The sequence below is a fragment of the Kogia breviceps genome, chromosome 7, assembly GCF_026419965.1.
Source record: "Kogia breviceps isolate mKogBre1 chromosome 7, mKogBre1 haplotype 1, whole genome shotgun sequence".
Lineage (NCBI taxonomy): Eukaryota > Metazoa > Chordata > Mammalia > Artiodactyla > Physeteridae > Kogia > Kogia breviceps.
The window spans coordinates 47,386,188-47,410,074 of record NC_081316.1 but is presented as its reverse complement, the minus strand read 5'-3'; the positions used below and the strand labels follow the sequence as shown (position 1 = coordinate 47,410,074).

Genomic DNA, 23,887 nt, shown 5'->3' with positions numbered 1-23,887 from the left:
TAAACAAATGTCCAAGATAGCAATGGCAAATGATAACATGACTGACCCATTTCCCAGCAAAGAGAGAAGCTGCTCTTAATACTTGCCTGGAGTTGGTGGAAGCATCTGGTAGCCATCCCTTTATCTTAGCCAAGATTTCAGAAAAGTGATATAACTGAGACCCACTGAGATGTGAATACCTTGGACAGATAAAAGTTTGATGCCTCTTTATGTCAACATTCTTTTCCTAACCATTTATTAGAGCGACTGGTACTCTGAGACGCAGCAGAGAAGTACGAGCTCTGACAGTGAGGCTCAGAGATCCAGCTCTCACCCCAAACATATCTATACTAGGGAACAAATCCAAAGCCCTAAGTTAACCAAGTGCTCCTTAAGAGGATAGTGATCATTGGACTACCATTCCCCAATTGACTAATGAAAGTCTTCTTTTCCAATTTTAGACTCCGCTATCCCTAAGAGAAGAGGCAATAAACACATTTTTTAAATACCAGCAAAGTTCCAGTGATGCTCTAGTGAACCTTGGAGACTGGTTCTATAAGCTACTCCTAAGCCTTCCCTACCAACTTTAATTCAGCTCAACTCTGGCCCCCAAAAGGAGTTTATTCAGATGGCAGACACGCTGACATGAGTGCATGTTATATATTTAGACAGCTGATCAAAAGGAGCTTCCCAGGCCTTTTGTTTCTTGCTGATTGCGTGTTCCCTTTTAAAATGTATTCGACTGTCAACGGGAGAAAGCAGAACAGTCTGTTTAAACTTCCACATTTTAAAGTTTCTTCATTTTCAATAATCTGTGTATCTTTCATCTGTATTCTTTTATTTAACTGGAAAAAACATATATTGCCTTTGTAGCATGAAAGTTTTTTTTACCTTCCAGGAGAAAAGGAAAACGAAGTTCTATCAATATGTTTATAATAGAAAGAATAATTAGAAAGGTAGCAAAAAAATCTTATGCATGGTATGATCACAGTGTGTGAACATACGCAAAGTATAATAAAAGACTGAGAAAAGCTCCATAATTGCCTTTGCACGATAGGTAAGTAAAAGTATTTTGTTTTATTTTTGTGTATTTAAAATTTTATACAGAAAAACTATCTTACAAGAGAAATAATGAAATTCTTTTTCAAAGCAGATAGTATTAAATTCAGGTGAAGTTTGGAAACCACTGTAGCTTTCATAAATATACATTTTAGAAAAACTCACAGGAGTATTTCATTTTCACTAGCTGTTCATAGATCACCAAGGCACTGAGTCTTTTTATAATACCAACAGGAAATGGAGGTTCTGATGAAGCAAGATGACCAAAATCCACCTTCTCCAGATATGGATAAACTGCTTGGCTTGGCTCTCTTGCCTAACCCCTGTTAATATTATTTAGTATTTTCATGGTCCTTTCAGGATGATATAACAAAATATCATAGTGGCTTAGAAACAAGCATGTATTTCTCACTGTTCTGGAGGCCGGGAAGTCAAAGATCAAGGGGCCAGCAGAGTCAGTGTCTGGTGAGAACCAGCTTCCTGGTTCATAGATGGCCGTCTTTCTGCTGTATACGCACATGGCAGAAGGGGCAAGCAAGCTCTCTGTGGTCTCTTTCTAGAGGCACTAATCCCTTTCAGGAGGGCTCTCCTCTCATGACCTAATCACCTCCCCAAAACTCCACTTCCAAATACCATCACTTAAGTTTCAACGCATGAACTTTGGAGGGAGACAAACACTCAGTCTATGGCAGTAATGTTGAAGACAAGTCTGTTCAGTGGGTGAAGGAGGACCATTTAATGCAGTAGATGGACTCTTCTTTTCCAAATATTGATGTGCATAGAGGAGACACTTATTTATTCATTCAGCAAACACTGAGTGCCTTCCTCCCCACTGTGGGCTAGGCTCAGGGCTAATTGCTGGAGACACAGAGTGTATAAAACATGGTCTCAGCTGTCCTGGAACTCACAATCTCAGCTATCTACCAGGTCATCTTGAGTTTCAACATGGAACTTTAAACATTTATGTTTAAACTACATACTCCTTATGTTTTCACTCACTTTTATACTTGAAACAAAATTTCCTTTGCCCAATAAACAGAAGCAATGTTAAAAATGCAGTTTAGTTTTACCAGTATACTGGTTCCTCAATTAGTCTTCTTGACCTAATCTATTATCAATACAAGGTTAAAAAAAAGATACAGCTATCTTCGAACGTTTTAAAATTTTCCTAAAGCTATGGGTTCATTTGGTCTATGTGGATCCCTGAGAGCAGAAAAAAGTACCAATGAGTAGAATTTATAGTGACAGATTTCATCTCACTTAAGAACTTTCAAATAAAGCTGTCTAGAACTGGGAAGGGCTGTTTGAGGGTATAATGAGGTCTCATCAGATGTATTTGGACAGAGTACATGACCATTATTCTGGATGTTTATATAATGCAAACATTGGACAGGGAACTGTACTAAGTGGGTCCCAAATCTAAATGAACATTAGATTGAGACTCAGGAACAACTGACTATGCTTTCTAGGTCCCACACCCAGAAAATTCTGATTTGGGAGAACTGTGGTGGGGCTTCGTAACCTGCTTTTTCAGATGCATAGTCAATGATTCTGATGCAGCTGGTCATCCTTTGAGAACCTGTTTCCAGCCCAACTCAAAGATTCTATGGCAAAGTAGAAGAACCTTGGGTAGGAATAAAGGTTCAAAGATGAACTTTTTGACCTTGGTAGGTCAAAAGATGGTCTGCAATCTAAGAAGAGGTTAAATTTAGGGTAAAGGAGAGCCAACGACAAAACTTTTTAAAAGTGATTTGGCCGCACGCATCTACAAAGGGCAAGTGGAAAAGCTAGGAAATACTTAATTCCCTAAGCTTTCAGTGAGGATTTACTGTGGGGTTAAAATAAACTAATAAATACCTAAAATTAAAATTTACTCCTCAAGCTTCTCAAATTCACAATCTAGTTGGATACTCAAGGCATCTATACATGAAACAACCAGCAACACAAACATTAATGAGAAAGTGGTATAAACTAACAAAGTGTTAAGCACTCCTTAGAAATCACCCAGTACTTGCTGATATTTGATTAAATTATCATCTCCACATTTTTAAGCACTAAAGGAACTTAAGATTCAAGTCTATGTATGACTGCTTCTTGGAGGATGAATCCTATATATAAGTAATAAGCATGTGAGGACAAAGAGGATGTGACTTCTTTATAATTAAATATCTATCTCTATCTAAATACAAATCAACAGGGCTGATACTAAAAATCCAGTGCTACAAATAAACTATTTCCTATCTGCAACCACACCTTCTGCAAACCAGAGTCTCTGCTTTTGCTCATAACTTCCCTTCTGCATATACTCTACCTGCTTTAAAGTGTCCCCCCAGTCTCCTCCCTGCTCCCCCAGTCCCATAAAACTTTCCTTCATCTCATTCTCACATCACTATGATCCAACTGGTAAAAAAGCAGAAAAATATTTCCACTGTTTATAGGGATACAGGCAGATGAGTGGATTTAATTCAAAGATCTAAGTTGTACAAAAAAGCCAGAGTTCGACCAACTCACCTTTCCAGCTACAAGAGGCATATCACCCAAGCATAATCTATAATGTGGTTGTGCAGCAAAAATAGTTCCTAGAACCTCTCTGCATGGAAAAGAAAGAAGAGCAATTTTACTCACATGATGATAAAAGCTGGCTATATATAGGACTAATCTGAAACTTCAGCTTACTGCTGGGCTACTGCTTGTTTTATCTCTATTGGCATTATGGTCTGGAGCTCCTAATAATACTCGTCAACACATATCCTAGCCTAGGAAAGGCTAGGAAAGAAAAAATAGCTCCTGACAAAACAACAGTTACAGTCTCAGTAGAGAAACTGTGTGTGTGTGTGTGTGTGTGTGTGTGTGTGTGCGCGTGCGCGCGCACACGCACACGGGCATATGTATATACACAAACTTTTAAGTGCAAAAGATAATGCGATACTGAATAATAACTAATATTTGTGCAGTGCTATGTAGTTCTAACACTTTCATATATATAATCTCACTGTCGGTGAAAATTTAGAACTAGATAATACTTATCCCCATTTTCCCAATGAAGAAACTGAGAATGAAAGAGATTTATTCATCCAAGTTTGAAGGACCACATGGTTTATAAGTGTTTATAAGTTTATAAGGAGGAGTTTAAGTTTATAAGAAGGACCACATGTTTATAAGTGCCCAGGAGTACACAAATTATGGTTAGACTTGGAACCACGTATCAACCCCGGCTCCTGTTCTACCACAGCAGTGTTCACTATCAGAACTTAAAACCTTTACTGATATATTATCATTAATAACTGATTTGGTCCCATCTGTTTGCCTGCTAAATACAAAACAAAACTACCACAACATAATTTTTTAAATTCATAAAATAATGAACTTGTTAATTCTGTATTTTATGTACAATAGAACTCACCACCACAATGTATATAAAGCATAACTTTAAAGTTTGCATGTTATGAGTGAGGAAACAGAGGCACGTAAAGTGGCCTGCCTACCCTAAAAAGTGGAATGGGGAGAGAAATCAAGTAATTTCAAAATTTGTTGGTGGTCAAAAATAAAGCCACATAACTATATAACTCCAAAAACACAGAGACGCAAAAAATACATACAAATTGATCAGAAGGTAAATATTTGAGAAAGAAAATATATTGGGTTTAATAGAAAGAGAATATGTTAAGTCAATGAATTCTGGGAAGCACTGGAAAAAATAGACAAGGTAACAAAGATGAGATAATAGATGTTTATTGTCCTGCGAGCACATTTATGAAGTGAGCTCAGGACACCATTAGCATCTGGCCACAACCTGAACTGCAGAGCCTCCTCTCCGAATTGTTTTGGAATCAGAACCTGCTTCTTGTGTTCATATTATGAGAAAAGATACATGTAAATGTTATAAAACTTAAAAGACTTTGGAAGGGGAGGGACAATAAATGAGAGGTATTTGAATTAATAAGCTCACATGGGGAGAGTCTTCAGTTATAAACACAAGTATTTTATTTAGCCTGTAAGATTTGCTGCAAATAGAAATGTTGCTATATCTTCTAGAAATGCAGTTCTAGTTGGTATCTATAAACTCAATGATTCTGTGAATTCACACTGCCTCACCTATTCTACCTGGTGGCCACTGCACGGGATACAAATTCAAGGCTAGGAATGAGCAGAGCTCATTTTCCTTATATGGTGGCTTTTGTAAATTAGTATGGGTCACCACCTGTTGGGCAGCCCACTACCTCAGCTACTGTCCTGGTGTCTTGAGGCCACCAAAAAAGGGAAGCACTTACAAGCAGGATACTGAATGAGGCTTTCAAACATTTCCAATAGTGACTAATGTGAAAAGTTTTAGATGATTACGTATTATATTATGTATACAGTCGCTGATAGTTTTTAGTCTATTGATTAAAAAAAATAATAAAGCTGATCGAAATTCCACAATTTTAAAAACCCTAAAGAATTGCTCAGCTTTCACTTTCTGTCTATAAAAGTATGTTTATAGTTTTCCATATTAAGCTAAGTCTGCAAATTTATATATTGGACCATTCCAAATGATAAATAATCAAAGCAGCGCACATCTACATCTATTTATATATAAAGAGTAGCATGAAATGTGAGAAGCCTACCTGCTCACATTTCAACTTACCTGGGCTGCCTTAGCTTGCATCCGTTTCCTTTCCTGTTCTTCTTGATGGAGTTTTGCTTCTAACTCTTGCCTTTTTTCCTAGTGATAAAAATATTAAAAGTGATAATATTGAAAAGAGTGTCAGTGTCTATTTGTAAAATTTTTATCCATGACTCTCCTTTGCAATTCCACAGAATTATGGGTAAAATTCACGGCCAAAGAACACAGCCTGTGTATGAAGCCATATAGGCTACATCAGCGGTCCCCAACCATTTTGCCACCAGGGACCGGTTTCTCACGGAAGACAATCTTTCTATGCATGAGGTGGGAGGGATGGTTCAGGCAGTAACATGAGCGATGGGGAGCAGCACATGATGCTTCGCTCACTCACCCACCACTCACCTGCTATGTGGCCCAGTTCCTAATCAGTTAGGGACCCCTGGGCTACATGGAAGCTGAATCTGAAGCTTTATAGTCTCAGTGGTATTAAATACTTTCCAAATGAATCAATTAAGACTAAAATTAGGACTTCCCTGGTGGCACAGTGGTTGGGAATACACCTGCCAAGGCAGGGGACACGGGTTTGATCCCTGGTCTGGGAAGATCCCACATGCTGCGGAGGAACTAGGCCCATGCGTCACAACTGCTGAGCCTGAGCTCTAGAGCCTGCGAGCCACAACTACTGAAGGCCATGTGCTCTAGGGCCCATGTGCTGCAACTACTGAGTCTGCGTGCTGCAGCTACTGAAGCCCGCGGGCCTAGCACACATGCTCTGCAACAAGGGAAGACACCGCAATGAGAAGTGCGCACACTGCAGCGAACAGTAGCCCCCGCTCACCACAACTAGAGAAAGCCCGCACACAGCAACAAAGACCCAATGCAGCCAAAAATAAATAAAAATTTTAGAAAAACAAACAAACAAAAAACTAAAATTAGTTCAGACAACAAAAACAAAGTGATACAAGCCTTAAGGATACTCAAAAACACTTCATCTTTCAACATTTTCAAAAAGAACTCCTTCTTTATGTACACTAAGATGGTAAAATGTGAACTTTCTCTCCAAATTTACATTTCTTCCTTTAAAAAAATTCCTATATGTTTCTTTGCTACAAGGTCACTTTTTTTCCTATAAAATAACCAGTTTTACATAAGAACCAATATTATGCATTGATGAGTAAAGAAGATTTTCACTGACTTCTGCAAGGGCCTGCATCCTGGTAAGCTTGTTATACTCCTGTTCAAGAAGATCCAATTTTTCAAGTTGGTTTTGAACATGCGTTTGATCACGTTGTCATTCTCTTTCTAGGGAAACCTGGGAAACAATATTAAATACAGCATAATAATTTGACAAAAAACTGAAAAACTAACACTGAGAGAACTATGTTGTATGTTACTTGTCTGGGTTTTCTTTTTTTTCTTTTTTTTTTTTTGATTATTCAGAGTTCTTATATTATATTTTTAGTGTACTATTTTATACTTACATATATGTTATTATATTACAAGACTATAAATCACAATCACAGTAGTCTCTGATTTTTGTGGTCTCCACTTGCCTAGTACAGTGGCTATAAATACTTGTTGGACAAGTGAAAATAATACTTTTAGAAAGGTGTTCCTATGAATAGCTTTTCATTCATGATGCTTCTATCCTAAGTATCTGATCTACAGGTCTTAATCAAAAGTAATCTAAATTCCCTGAAAAAATTAAAAGGAATCTGAGATTGCTTCACCATATAAAACCTTGAAACGTAACCAGGCAAAAAACCCAATAACCAAAAATGAGACTAACCAGCTTTACTTGAGAAAAGGTAGGCTATGACCTAGACAATTGTAAAACTGACTTTTACAAATCAGTCCTTTGAAAAATCAAAAAAATACTGAGTTTCTTCAGACTCACAGACTTAGAAAACAAACTTATGGTCACCAAAGGGGAAAGATGGGGGGAACGGATAAATTGGGAGTTTGGGACTGACATGTACACACTTCTATACTTAAAATAGATCACCAACAAGGACCTACTGTATAGCATACGAAACTCTGCTGAATATTCTATAAGAACCTAAATGGGAAAATAATTTGAAAAAGAATAGATACATGTATATGTATAACTGAATCACTCTGCTGTATACCTGAAACTAACACAACATTGTCAATCAACCACATTGCAATAGAAAATAAAAATTTTAAAGTACAAACGTCCAGTTACAAGTAAAATAAGTCCTAGGGATGTTGTTTAGCTTTTCATACAACGATTTAGGTACTACAGAGGAATTCCAGGAAAACAATATTAAGATGAAACCAGAGGAAAATTAACAAATACAAGTGAAATCTTGTTCTTACTATATACTATTATAACATTTGGTTCTCTATACTAAGACTTGTTAATACGCTCTGAATGAAGGTATTTACTAGACATATAGGCTACACACAAATAGTTGTAATTAGTCTGGTTCTCTTACTTAGTTAATCTCTTAATTAGGGCAATAATCACGGTTTGGGTATGTAACATTTACACTTCCTCTGAATTCTAGGCATAACATCCATCATTTTTTTTGTTTTCAGGCTTAGGGTCAAGGATTTGAAAAGACTGCCACCTATCAGATTTAAGGACTGACAGCCACAGGATAAACCAGTAAAGTAGGATAAGAAGTGGAAGTATGCTAAACTGAGGTCTACTGGTAAAAAGCAAAACATTAAGCATGCGAACTTGTAAACAGTGTATCTTCATATACAAGTCTGTAGCAATAGGTATCATACTAACAGAAATTTGAATATGACAAAGTAATACAAACCAATAGATTTCTCAGGAATTTGTGTGAACTACTAATTTCCTCCTACCCACCTTAGTGGATAGTTACTGCCCTTGAAATAATACATTAAGTTAAATATTGGCACAAATCACACTTCACTTCCATTATTGGAACGACTCTTATAAAATGGGCTACTCAAACTTTACTGATGAAAACAGGGCTTAATTCAAAGACACACACACACACACACACACACATATATATATATGTATGTCTAACAGCTATATCAATATTAGTCAAGACATCTCACTGTTGTGGTATAGATGCTTTCTAACCCGAGAACAGAAATATGCCGATGAAGAGAACTGCGTATTACTTACTGTACATAATGTTTTGCCATTTCCAATCATGTGGCAGATTTAACTCACCATCCCTCACCCAACCCCATCCATCACATAAAAGTGTCAGAGAAAACACAGAAATAATAATAATTGCATAGCAAGTTTGAAGAAAGGGAACACTTCAGATGCAAAAAGGATAAATCAAAAGCAAGTAATACTGAAGCCAAATATTACATGAGGCAAGACTATAGCCTTGGTGTATAAGATACACAAGGAACATGACATAAATCTCAGGCAATATACCATCTGCACGGTGCAAGAGCCCAAAGCCAACAAACTATCATAAATGCAGACCAGAACCAGGGAAACCCATCAAGCCCCAGCAAAGGCAAATCCACCACCATTTCATAAGGCTGCCTACACAACTTAGAAGTATGAAATTCCCAAGATACCTCCAAAGAATAAGAGTTCATCATAAAAAATATATATATATACGTATACAGTTCTCATAAGAAAAAAATGATTTTAAAAAGACTGGGAATTTTTATAGTGTTCAAAGAGATAAAATGAAGGAATAAAAAGCAAAGTAATGGTACATTAAAATAACAACAAAAATAGGTGGACTGCAGAGGACCCAACTGGAAACAAAAAAATATGGTCACAGATAAACTCAATGGCATAGTAAAGAGACCTATAATACAAATGAAAATTGCTGAAACATCCTCTTAAATATTGCTGTGCAATCAAATATTTCTTTGATATCTCCAACTATGACTGAAAGCTGACTGAGGTGGAAAGCATTTAATTTCTTTCACACTGCAGAGTACCCAGCAAAATATTAAGCATATAAACATTCAACTTTTGCATAATAAAGTGAAGATGCCAGAAACTGTGGTATTCATGATGAATTCAAATTCTATATTCATAACAGGAAAAGGAGGTATGTTTTTAAAATATATATTCGAGACTGATGTTGCAGATGTCCTCTCATAAATGCATAGGTTACCTCAATTAAAATACCTCTGGTGTGACAGAGCAAAATATTTTTGGTAAAATAACAACTGTAAAAAAGTTTTTCAAAGTATAAAGAACCTTGAAATGTGCTACCTGAGTTGAGTCTTTAAACAAAATTCAAGAGGCAGAGAGGTACATAATATGCTTATTTATACTTTTCATAGTGTACAAAGAAGTTAACATGACTTGGAAAGAAAACACTATTAAATGTATAGTATTTTCCCCATTTAAGTAAAACTCTACCAAATACAGCAATAACAATGAAGACCAATCAAATCTTCAGACACCATAACTGATCCCAAGTAACTTCAGTCCTGTGCTGTTGTACTGTTCCAAAGCAGAAGCTGTCAAAGCTGTGTGTACAGGATATGGCAGTGTGTGTGAGGGTCATCCAAAAAGGAAACTCCTCTTTTTAGCTTCACTGAAAAAACAAACCACGTTTTTCTCAAAGCTTCCACTAGCATTTTTTCAAAATGAACTACTGTTACTATTACCTTTTAAGATGGACAGAGAATTGATTATTTGTAACAGCACCATCAGTCCTCACTGAGAAAAAAGGTCTTTATATCAACTTAATTTTCTCTATAACTAACTTTTCTTGAGAGTGACTCTATGAAGTAACATACCTGTTTCTCTAATACAGATGTCCTCTCCAGTTCTGCATGCTTTATTATGTTACGCATGTATTCCAATTGTTTTTCTAAAAGATCACATTTATTTTCTGCAGCTAACAGCTAAGATGTCAGCTCTAAAAAGAATACAGAAGAAAAGCAGAAATTAGCTCACTCGCAGAAGTTTTATTTTTAACAAGCTGCTTAACATGAATCGACAGTATATATAATAAACATTTTCCAGTAGCTCTAGCCTTTTCAGATGACCTAAGTCATTCTCTTTCTGTATGTTAGTCTAATCTGCCTTGAATTCAGACAGTAAATATAATACAGGACATCAGCACTTGTTCCACAAAATGCTCCCAAATATAAATGTAATTCTGTAGTGCTCAAAGACACTAAGCACTAGAAAACACTCATGTGGAATTTCTTTTAGAGTGATTTTATAATACTTATTTTGATAGTGTTTCATTTCTTTCATAATTAAACAAACCTTGATTGTGCTTTGATTCCTCATTCTTTGAATTCTCCCTTTCTGGTAACTGTTCATCCAGGACTTTCTTATATTCAATTGTTCCTTTAGACAAGGTTTTTACACTTTCTTCTGCCTGAATCCTTTCAAGTTCTAAATGTCGAATTTTATCTTGAAGATTCTTTTTTTTTTTTTGCGGTATGCGGGCCTCTGACGCGCAGGCTCAGAGGCCATGGCTCACGGGCTTAGCCGCTCCGCGGCATGTGGGATCTTCCTGGACCAGGGAACGAACCTGTGTCGCCTGCATTAGCAGGCGGACTCTCAACCACTGCGCCACCAGGGAAGCCCTCTTGAAGATTCTTCAGAGCAGAAAATATAGCTGCCAAATACAAACATGGATACTATAATACATACGGAAAAAGTTCACTGAAAAAGAATAAACTCATTTAAATAAAAAATAAAATTGATGGAGGATCACTCTTTGGGAATTATCATCACATGGTAACTGTTTAAAAAACTCCATTTAAAGACATCTTTTGAGTTTATGAAATGTGCTAGGTACTCAAGTAAAAAGCAGAATGCCATGCTAAAAACATTTCAAAGATTTTATAAAATGGTAAAAATATTTAGCTAATCACAAAAAAATACATAAACTGTCCCAAGGCACATTATTAACTATATATCTTTTCTGTTTTACTAACAGGATCACATGCAGAATCCAATTATAGAGCTAAAAATAGTCAAGCACATAAAGGCCTATTTCTTTTCAATCTCCAAAAATAACCTAAGCACTCTGCCCCTCAAAAAGCTTTTGATTATAAAATAATACATACTCACTGCAGAAAGCACAGGAAAATACAACAAAGACAAGAACCGATAATCCTAAGGGATCATGACTATCAATTTTGGTCATTTCTTTCAGTCTTTTCCTATATGTATAACATAAATTGAGATCAAAATTGATCTAAGTGTTTTCACTTAGCATTATGGAACTGTGAGCATTCCCTCATGCAATCAGATAGACTTAAAAGATTATTTCCTTGTGACCAACTAGAAATTGAAAAACTAAGTTACTGGATCAAAGAATATTCATATTTTATTTATTTATTTATTTATTTTTATTTTAAACATATTTATTTATTTGGCCACAGCTGGTCTTAGCTGTGGCACACGGGATCTTCGTTGCGGCATGCAGGATCTTTACTTGTGGCATGCGGGCTCTTAGTTGTGGCATGCGGGATCTAGTTCCCTGACCAGCGATTGAACCCGGGCCCCCTGCATTGAGAGAGCAGAGTCTTAACCACTGGACTACCAGGAAGTCCCAGAACATTCATATTTTAAAGACTCCTGAGCCAAGTACCTTCAAAAAGGGTTTCATCAATTTATACTTTCATCAGAAGTACATGTCTTTGCCAATATAGACAATATCTCTACCATTCTGATTAAGAAACCCATGCTACTCTGGTGAGTTTATTTTGCATTTCTATTAAAAGTTTAAATATTTTATTATATATTGTTGGCCGTCTTTTATGAATTCCTGTGCCCAATTTTCATTAGTCTCCCTGTTCCATTTTATTGTCTTTAATTCTAGTTTTGATACAAAGATGTTTTGATTTTTCATAGCTAGAACTAACAATCTTTCCCATCAAGTTCTTTGTTAAGAAGTTCTTCTGTAACCTCAAGATTAGATAAACTTTGTATTTTCCTTTATTGTAGTTTCATACACTTTTACATTTAATTCTTTAAGTCAAATAAAAGTCAGTACAAACATTTTTGTATGGAAGGAAGTACTTTAAATGGCAACTTTATCATATACCAAGTTCACACATATATCTAATACATACAGATATAATTATTACTTACACATACCCAAGACAGTTTCAGGACTTTCTTTTACTCTGGTTTCATTAATATTATGCCAGTATTTTCATTACTAAAACTTTATAATATAAACATCAGTTCTGCCAGTCTCCTACAGTATATAAATCTTTAAAACATTTCCAAGTTATTCTTACCAATTAAATATTCAGAATCATTTCGCCTAAACAATAATTTAAATAAAACTTCATGTAAACTATACAATAAGTAGGAAGAACGACCATCTTTTAAAAATCGAGCTTTCTCACTCAAAACAAGGCACGCATTCCCATGTATTAACATAATTCATTAATCCACCAAGTTTTTCAGTGCCTAGGATGTGACAGGCCCCAAACAGGAGAATGATACATTTTATAATACAGCCAGCTTATTCTTGCTGGTATGCAATGAGACTACAATCTAATTAGAAAGAACACAGATATGAAACGAATACACACACTCAGAAACCGGAAAAAACCAACTGAGAAGACTATGAGAATAGGAAAAGAGCCCAGACATAAGACTAGTATTTAAAGGAACAATAATTCTTTGATATACCTGGAATAATCAGATAAAAAATATAATAGAAAAAGAGAAAATTAATACATGCCATTTGAGTTTTTTTGCCTGTTTTGAACCACTGAGTATTTATTAAACTTTGTAATAGCAAACAGTTCTTGCATTCCTTCATTAAACTGTACCTAACAGTAAATGATTTTGCTAGTATTTTAGTTTTGTATTTACAGTTATTATTGCAATTGGCTGGAACACTCTATTGTTGTTTGATACATCGGCCACTAAGATATCGCAGGGATATGCTGGAGTAACGAAAAGACCCCAAAAGTATATGCTTTCCTTCACTGCATTCTGAAATGGCTAATATATTATGGAGATGGTTTATTTAAACATTTCTCAAAACATATTCCCTAAAACTACTTGGGGCTAGAACCTTACCGAGACTTTGACAGTTTTAAACATTTGTTTCTAGTCAACCCCCTCCCCCTCGTTTCTATGTTTAGAAATATTTTATTAGGACACCCAAATTTATTAATAGAGAACTGAACTTAATAGTCCTACAGTCATCTATCATATTCTCCTTATTTCTAACTTTGTGAATAACTGATTTATGTTCTTTCCTTACAATCTTAGCATTTCTTTAGAATCTTTCTCAGAAGTTCCTTGGAATCTTCAGCATTTTTATTTCAAAACAAAACAAAGCCAAACATTACTTCTTTCTCCCACTTTTCTTAGCTCTACTGGTTCTTTAACAAATTTGAATTAATGCTTAGGTTTTTTTTTTTTTTCCCAGTTTCGCTGACAAATACTTGACATACATCCATGTATAAGTTTAAGGTGTCCAGCATGATGGGTTGGTTTATATGTATTGTGAAATTAACACAGTAGGTTTAGTTAACTTTTAAATCTCATATTCATATAATACAAATAAAAAGAAATTTCTCCTTGTGATGAGAGCTCTTAGGATCTACTGTCTTGACAACTTTCCTATATATCATACAGCAGTGTTAACTGCAATTATTTTCATTCTTTTCTTGCTCGATAATGAAAGTATTTAAGATTATGTGAATTTCCTTCCAAGTACTGCAATCTGTAAGTTTAAGTATGTAATGTTGAACCGTTTTCTTTTGCAAAAAATCTGAATAAATGCACATTAAGCAGGATTTAGGAAAAAACAGAAATGAAAAGGAAAACCAAGCTACCCACAATCCTATCATCTCAGTATAATAATTATAAACATTTTGTTGAAATCCTTTTGGATTTTTCTATGCTTTTATAAGTTAGTGAAATTATCCCTTTGCTAGTTGATATCACACTTATTCAAATATGAGTATTTCTCCATGTCAGTCTATAGAGTTCCACCCTTATACATACTTGTCTAGGAACTTTCTGTTCCACTAATGTCTAGTTCTGAACCGGCTCAAACCACACTTCCTATTTTTATAGCTCTATAATCTATTATTAGTTGACATGGTGAGGCCATCCTTTATATGAGTGAAGCCTTCTATTAAAAGAAAAAATGCAGCTCTCACACATCATTCTTTAAGTGATATTCACAATATTAAGAGTTCCCACTGAGGAACACTGCACAGCTCCAGTTAGTCAAGTCTTCAAGTATTCTCCTCACAGAGCACACAGAACAGGCCTAGGATGATTTACCTCAGGTGACTTTTCTACCATGACTTCTTTCCCAGGCCAGGTGGCTGAGCGATTCCAGTTCCTTTTCTCCAAAGTAGATTTGCAAAGGAAGCATTATTCCAGAAGCCACTTCACCTGGGCCTAAAGCTTCTGTCTCCAGTCGCTACCTAGATTTAAAATCCCAACTTCTCCCCTATTGTACCCCAATTCCTAAGGCTTATATCTAATACCAAGACTCCTAATAGTGTCCCTGAGGCTTTTGGCCTTAAATTCATTTTATTTCTGGCACCTAGGTATTTCCCTTTCTTAATTTAAAGCTGGGTTATGTTATTTATTATCACATGAAACTGCTGATATTTGTCTATGACAATTATTCTGTCTTTGACAGTAATATTGCCATCATCCTTTTTATTTTATTTTTTATTTTTATTTTTTTGGGGGGGAGATATAAACTCACACTCTTTTTATTTAAAAAAATCCATGGTAATACATAATACGCAATACACACAAACGATCATACATAATAATCCTATAAACTTCACCCAGTTTTCCCCAGACTTTACTTTTAATGGGAAGATGTAAGTAATCAACAATAAATAAATAAATGAACAACTTCATTTCAGCTGATAAGAGCCAAAAAGAAGATAAAACAGGGAGTGAGGATGGGGACGGAGCGGGTTAAGAAGGTCAGGGAAGACTTCTTGGATGCGGTGACATTTGAGCAGAGTCATGAATAATGAAAAGGAGTCAGCTACTCAGAGATTTAGGAGGAAGCTTGCTAAGCTCTGGGAACAGTGAGCAAGGCAAGAACAAAAACAACAAAAACCAGGATCAAGGGTGTGGAGCTGGGGGACCACTCCAGCTGGGGGGTGTAAATGGGATGAGATGAGGTAGGAGACGGTCCTGATCATACCCAGTCTTACAGGGCAAGACCAAGAGTTTGGGTTGTATTCCAGGTGCCATGTTTGATTTACTTCCCCTGCTGTGTGGTTTGGAAATGACAGGAACAAAATAAGAATGGAAGCAGAGAAACCAGTTAGGAGGCTACTGAATGAATCCAAGTGAGGATAATAATGGCCCGAACCAGGGAGTCATCTGGGTAGTAGGTGAGAGATGGACAGGTTTGTGATATATTTTAGACAAAGACCTAAATGGGCTTGCTAATGTATTGGATATAGGAATGAAGGAAAGGTAGCTATTGCTACCTGTAAAAGATAAACAAAAACCTTCCCTTGATCGCACATTTCCCTCAGCTCCTACACTATGTCTTCTTTAAGGCCAAATTTCTTGCCCGTCATCCTTTTTATTTGTTATGTTCCTAACATGCCTTTGCCAGATTTTTTACTTTTAATCTGTGTCATTCTGCTTGGCTTAAAAAGCATATACTGACTCTTGAGTTTTTCTTTTTTCTTTTTAACATAATCAATGTCATCACATCTGATAAATGTCACCCTATTTTTTTTCACTATATTCTACGATTCCTAATTTTGTTTCCTTGATTTTTCTTTATTATTATATTTTACTGGATGAAGTATAGCATACATCTTGGGAACTGTTTGTCTGGCTTATACATGTCTTTTCCTGGTAATTTCCTCTTACCTCAACATGGCTATAAATACAACTGATGTGTTCCTTTAGTACCCTCTCACAAATATGGCCACAGCTGACTGACCCACAGCGATACCCAACTGAAGCCCAGACAATGGCTTTCTTCTTGGGATTTTTGGACTCTGGCCCCAAAAGCTGAAGCCAGAATTAGTTCAACTTAAAACTCAAGCTTTTAGTAGCCATGTTTCCTGATATGTGGAAAAGCTCTTCTGTGGCTAGAGAGAATGAAGCTAGCCAGAAGAAGAATTTAAAAAATAGACAGGGAGAAAGTGTTGGTCATGTTTGAGTCCCTGGTTTCTAATGTTCTTGAAGTCCACCTGTATATCTGCCTTTCTGTTCTTGGTTGTTCAATCCTCCCTAGCATGTTTCTAAACCAAAAATATTCTTTGCCAAAGCTACTTCAGACTGGTAATGTCTATCACTAATAGCTAGGTTTTCATTAACTGCTCTTTGTTTTCTAAGTTTTTATTAAATAAATCCAGTACCATAAAGATGCAAAATGACTTTATTCTACCAAATGCCTAATATATATGTAAAATATAAACACCTAAGTACATATGCACACACATCCCTGAATACATTTTCTATGTCAAAAATGAGATTTTGTATGAAAGGAAGTTCATGTACATTATATCTTCTCTTTAAGAGTTACATCTGGCATAGTTTTTCAGCTTTATATTTAGTTTTCATACAAACATGCCTGCTTTACTGAGTTAAAAAACATTCTAGGTGATGAAATGATGGATGTTAAGTTTTTTGTTTTTCCTTAGGGAAGTATGTGAGTGAGCTCTTGCTTTTTTCTCCCATCTACTGCCCTCACATCTATGAGGTCATGCACCACTGCATTTATGTTCAAATAACCACATTACCTAGAAATTCCCTTGAGTGAAAAGTGTTCTATATAGAAATGAACAATGAGACATTTTTAACTTCGTATATTGGGAAGGTGTACAGTGGGAAATATATTTCTAGAACAAGAAGCAAATTCAAACACTGAAAGATGGAAAAAAAGTGACATACTAAAATATAATAATACTGTACATATTTGTTGTATTTTCACAAACAGACCTTCCCACAGCAAACACTAGATTTAAAATTTTTATCCTCCTTACCCATAGTATCCCTGAACATACATTTCAAAATGAAATACATTTTGGTTAGTTGAGTAGGAGAGTGCAAATTGCCTCTGGAAAACTTAGCGTCCAAGATAGATACCGAGTTTTCCTTAAACTTTAATCATCTCTGAAATGTGAACTCTGCAGAGGAAAGAGACAACCTATTATTCATCATTCAAATGCCAATGCTACATACTATGTGTGGCACATAGTTGGTATGTAGATGTTTCAATAAACATATCTAGGGAAGTCACCACGATTATTAATTTAAAATATCAATTAGAAGGCATGGCAGCAATCTCTTTCTAACTCTTTACCTAATAAAATTAAACCTCATCTTAGTAATTTATAATTCATTCTTTCCCTAAGACAATCAGTGATTCCCCACCTTCACTGCATCTTCTGTACTACTTGGTGAGCTTTAAAAAATACTAATGCCCAGACCATACCCGATACAAACAAAAACAGAAAAAAACCCCCAAAACCCCAAACAAACAAGCAAAAACCACCACAGAATATTTGGAACGAAAGGCAGGAGTCCAAGAAGCTCCTCAGGTGATTCTAATGTGCAAAGTTTGAAAACTTTCCAATAACATCTAGAGCACGAAAAGAATGAAAGACTTTCTCCTCTTCTCAATCCAGCTTGTCATTCATTCAGAATCTGGGGTACATTAAGCCTAGCAGACCTCAGTATCATCTCATTAACAACAAAGTGGGGTCTATTATCTGGAATATTTCTATCACTAACTTATCAGCACGACTTTACTGCAGATTAAGGGTGGGGGGGACATGAGGAGACCCAAATCACTAGTACACATCTTCAACTTCCCTAGTATTTTTCTGTCTTCATAGTTCTCTACCCTTCTGACTATTCCCACTAATTTTACCTCACTATTTAAACAGTGCTATTTTCCAAAACCCTTTCCCCCTCTACTTTCTTTCCAGAGAAACCCCTCCACACACATATAGCTTCATTTACTACCGTATCCCTGTTCAAGCCTGAGTTCATTAGTGCAGAGTTCTCTTTTACACTCCACTTTTATTTTCATTTGCTTACTATTTTATCTCCACCTAACTCATAGGCATCTCAACTTTGATATAGCCAAAATTATATTCATTATCTTTCCTTGAAATGTTCTAGCTTTCCTGTAGTTTGTCCTAAGCACACTACCATTCCCCACAATAGAAATCTTGCACTTCTTCTTCACTGTCCAAGAAAATATGCATAAATCTCTCCTTAATCAGTCTCCTGTTCTCTATCCCAACTGGCATTGCTTCCGTTTAGACGAATTTCTGACCTAACTTTCAGTTCTGCATTTATAGAGCACATATGTGTAAGGTACTATGCAAGATGAAGAAGAGAACATAAAAATAATTAAGATACTCCTCGCTTTCAAGGAGCTATTCTCTAGTTTCTGGAAAGAGAAGCTACTATCTACTCTTCCCACACCTGATGAGAAATATTTACATAAACGAAAACATGACTCTGTATGTACTCAGAGCCTTTACTATGTTGGTTCTCAAAGCATGGGGCATGGCCCCATGGGGAGGTGGGGCTCATCACCAGGGTCTGTGAGATCAACACTAGTTTCATTACACTACTAAGATTTTATTCACTCTTTTCACTGTGTTGACATTTGCAAAGATGATGCAAGAGCAATGTTGGGTAGAACTACTAATTTTAGCACAAATCAAAGCACTGGCACTGACAATAATTTTGGCATTGTATTCATCACAGCCATTCACTCCCAGTAAGAAAAAACAAAGCCGCTTGTTTGTCCTCGATGAAGCAGTAAAAATCATTAAATCTCAAGCCTTGAGTACACATCTACTTAATACTGTGTGACAAAATGGGAAGGACACATCTGTAAAGTACTTAACAAAGGACAATGGTCTTGATGTACAAATGTTTGACTTGAGAACGGAATAAAAACCATTTCCTTCAAAGGAACACCCTTTTTATTTGAAAGAACTTCTGTTCAGACTTTCTGTTCTATTCAGACTTAGGGTATTTAGTCATTTTCCTAATGAGCTTGTCCTGAATTTCTCAAATGACATGGGCCTTCAAAGAGCTGACAGTAATTGCTGCCAATGATAAAATTCAAGTGAAAGTTAAAATTCTAAAAAAAAAAAGTTATCTGTTCTGTGAGCTTTATACTTTCCCAATATAAAGATTTTCTTCCATCAAGAGCAAGTGATATTAACAAATGTAATCTTTTTGATATTGTATAAAGAAATGTCAAATTTTACGAGTGTGTATAAGTCAATACAATTAACAAGTCATGCATGGGGAAAAGAGCCATTCAAAGTTCAAAACAAACCAATGAATTTCAGTGGAATAGCACTCAAAAAACAAAAATAAAAACGGTTTACAGGCTTGAACCTTGACTAACTTCTGGGAATTGGCTTCGGAAATGTTCTCTATGTTACTAACCGATAAGGTTGTTTTGTATGACTAGGGCACTGAATCCTGCTGCAGAAGTCTGCCTAGATTGTGTAAACAATAAGTTTTATGGTGAATATCTTGACTGGCTGAGCAGGCACAAAGTGTCTGTGTGACCAACTCCAAATAAAAGCCCTTGTCTCTGAGCCTAGTTACGCAGTTTATTGCCGGAGGAAGAAGTGTGCTTTATGTGATCACAAGAAAAAACTTTGGAAGCCTGAATCTGGATTTCTCCAGATTCCACTGTAATAAACCACAGGTGTAATTACAACTGCTTCTGCATCTTAAATCCTTCTAGTTAATATGCAACCACGTATGTGGTCCGGAGGTCCCAGAGTATGAAAAACTCAGTAATGTTTCCATAATCCACACTGCAGCTAAATTTTAAGAAACTGTATTTGCCAACTTGTGATGTAGCGTCAAAGAAGAATAGCCACAGATTGTTGGAAAGGCTATTAAAATTTACTCGTTTTCCAACTGGGTATCTGTGTAAGGCCAGATTTTCTTTCCCACATACTTCAATCAGAACAGTTTATCACCACAAGTGGAATTCAAAAGTAGATATGAGAGTTAAGCTGTCTTCTACTAAGCCAGAAATAAAGAGATTTACACGGTGTAAAATAAAACAATGCCACTCTTTATAGTATGTTTTTTAAATTTGGAAAAATATTCTTCATTGAAATACTTATGTACACATGTAATGGGTTTCCTGGACCAAAAAAAATTGAGAACCAATGCTTTAGAAGAACAGATGGGCAGTAAATTGTTATCAGTACCTAACACAATAGCTATAACTTGAGTATAACACTGGTCCCAATAACACTGAGTGTTCCAACACAAATTTGTAATAGATACGCCAAGATGTTCTTACACTCAGCTCTTAGGGGGATCAAGAGTAGCTTGGGACAGTAAAAGACCCCAGATTAGTTGCCACCAACCCCACCAGTTTATCTCAGTGTGCTGTATATATATTACCATTTTATTGTCCAGATGTACTATGGTATGTGAAAGGTTGGAAACCACTGGCCTAGTAGAACTACCTTGTAGCTTCTTAACTTGCTTCAAACATCCAAGCCATTCTTCACATTATTATCATTTGAAATATACTGAACAAGTGACATGAGCTATGGGTTATACTGAAAATCTTTGGAATGATGTTACCATTTTTTTAAAGAACTCTCTAAAAACATTAGTACATTTTTTGATGTCAGTAATCATTTTGAATTTCTTGTTCATTTCTTTTCTAACTAAAGTTCAAAATTAATATGAGAATTACAAGAAGCACAGTTTATCTCTTTCCATGGCATTAGTCAAATTATATTTACAAAGTGATTTCCACATAGTGAAGTGAAATGGTAATTTATCAATGAAAATGTTAAACCATAACTAAACTAAAAAATAACAAGTTTTTCCCTCTGAAGTATTAGTGAGAAAACAACATTTACTAAGTATAAAAGAAAAAGTTTATCATAGCCAAGTACCTATTCAAAATAAGCCTTCATTCATTTAGTAAATATTTGAGGGTTCACTGAACAAATCAGGGAAAAAGTGGGAGGAGAAAATGGTTTCGATACTGCATATGTTAAAGTAATCATCTTTGAGATGTTTCTTCATCAGTTAATTTTGAATATACCTACTTTATACAGTTTTCCGGAGAGGATGAAATGAAATATATTTGCTATGTCTGAAATGTTACTACATTTCATTCCTTTCATTTTTTTTTAAAGTTGTGTTTAATCAGTAGTGTGACAACTATATTTATTTTCTAGATAAAACAAGTGTTATATTTTAGCCACATATGGGTTAAACAGCTGTTTGTAAATTAGTTTAGGAACCCTTTTGTTTCAATTGGGAAATGCATTGCAAATATCTTAAAAATCAATCTCAAATTAACACTGGTTTGTAAACTGTGTACTGGCTGTATAATAAAATACTAGGTAGGTAACAATATCTAAGTAGAGTTACCAAGGTAAATCCTAGCCTGTAATGGGGCATTAGAAGTGTTTGCTGAAATAAATTTAACCTGAGGCCTTTAAGAATTTCTTTTAAGTGTCTTTTAAGAATTTCAATAGGTGATACTCAATTTACTAACTAGAAACATCTTATCCATAAGATACTGTATCTCAAAGATGATGATAAAGAAAATACTAATTAATTTAACAGTTAATAAAACAATTGATAAAGTGCTACTCATCAGAATACAACAGCTAAAGACTGGCAATTTAGAAAAATAACCAAAGTTGTGTAACCTTCAAACAACATAGGTTAAAAAAGCAAAACACAAATAACTGAAGCCCACAGTGGAGCAAAAATCAGTTAAATTTTAGTAATAATTCCTTTTAAAAAAATAAGCACACACAAAAACATGCAAGAGTTCTAGCAGGAACATAAGGTCTGAGAATTAGATACTAATCCCATCACGATATTTCATCTGGTTTTGATCTTTACGTTGATCTATACATAGATCTAAAGAAACTTTTTTTTAAGTTCAGAGAAAAGCAAATTACTAAAGAATCCATGAAAAAGAAAAATTAAATGGGGCAGATTTATTCACAGAGCAAAGGTTAGCAAGTATTTAACCTAGTGTGTTAGCAATAAAGCTAAATTCTGCCTGTGAGTAATTAGTTGTTTTCAGGAAAATGAGAGAGAAAGGGCAGAAAAAAGGAGAGGAAGAAGAAAGTAAATGAGAAAACATAATTTGGAAGACAGTAAATAAGCTTCTTTTATTCTTCAGAACATGGTGTTATGAACTGGGTAGCAATGCCCCAAGATAATCATTATGATCCATTATACTTCTACAGTGTTTCTGGTATCAATCCAATGATACCTACGTTCAGTATAGGATGGATAGACACAGAAACCACCACCCCTCGCCCCAGACAAAAAAGTAAAGGCTATGAGGTATGACCAAAGGGCCAAGAGAGTTCAGAAGAGACATCTGAAGACAGCAGAGAGAGGTATGTGTTGAGGAAGCTGGTAGAGAAGAAGACTTCCATGAAGAAATAATACACAATCCAGGCTTTAGAGAAAAGAGTATAATTTTCACCGTGGCTGGTGTGGTAGGCAAAACAGACACTCAAAGATGCCTATGTCCTAATCCTAGAATCTCTGAATACCTGTTATATGGTAAAAAGGACTTTGGGAGATGTACTTAAAGCTATGGACCTTACAGATAGGGAAATTATATCTGATTATTTGACTGGGCTCAATCTAACTAAAATACATGAACCCTTAAAAGCTGACAATTTTCTCTGGCTGTAATTAGAAAGAAGCAGAGGGAGAAGTCAGAGAAATTGGAAGCATGAGAGAGACATGACCCACCATTCCTGTAGGGGACCATAAGAAAAGCACGAGAATGCAGACAGATTCTAGAAGCAAAGACTGGTGCTGACTGAAGGTCGGCAAGACAATGGAACCTCAGTTCTTCAACCACAAGGAACAGAATCTGGCCAAGAATCTGAATGAGCTAGCAACAGGTTCTTCCCTAGACTCTCCAGTGAGGAACACAGTCCAGTCAACACCGTGATTTCAGGAGCCTAAATAGAGCACCCTGCTAGTCCTACAGAAACTCTCAGATAATACATTTTGGTTATTTAAGACTGCTCAGTTTGTCATAATTTGTTAAGGCAGCAAGAAAACGAATACAGATGGCAAGTTTCAGGAACAACTGTATTTCAAAGCAGCCAAAGCAAAGGATGTGTGGGGAAGGAAGAATGGAAGGGTGGCTAGGGATAAAGCTGATAAAGCAGGTAGAGCCTAAGTTATAAAAAATCTAAGACTTCATTAGTTAAGCCATGGAGAGGTGCTGAAGCTTTTCTTCACAGTGGGAGAGACGCTGAGTAACAGCAAATGGCAGCAATGCTGTTAACTGGGGATGA

The 23,887-nt window shown here is 35.8% G+C and overlaps 1 pseudogene; it reads right to left on the bottom strand.

The window, feature by feature from the left end:
* LOC131760293 (centrosomal protein of 57 kDa-like) overlaps nucleotides 1–17,567 on the bottom strand; it is a 31,306-nt pseudogene extending 13,739 nt beyond the window's left edge.
* Nucleotides 17,568–23,887: the final 6,320 nt, after the last annotated feature.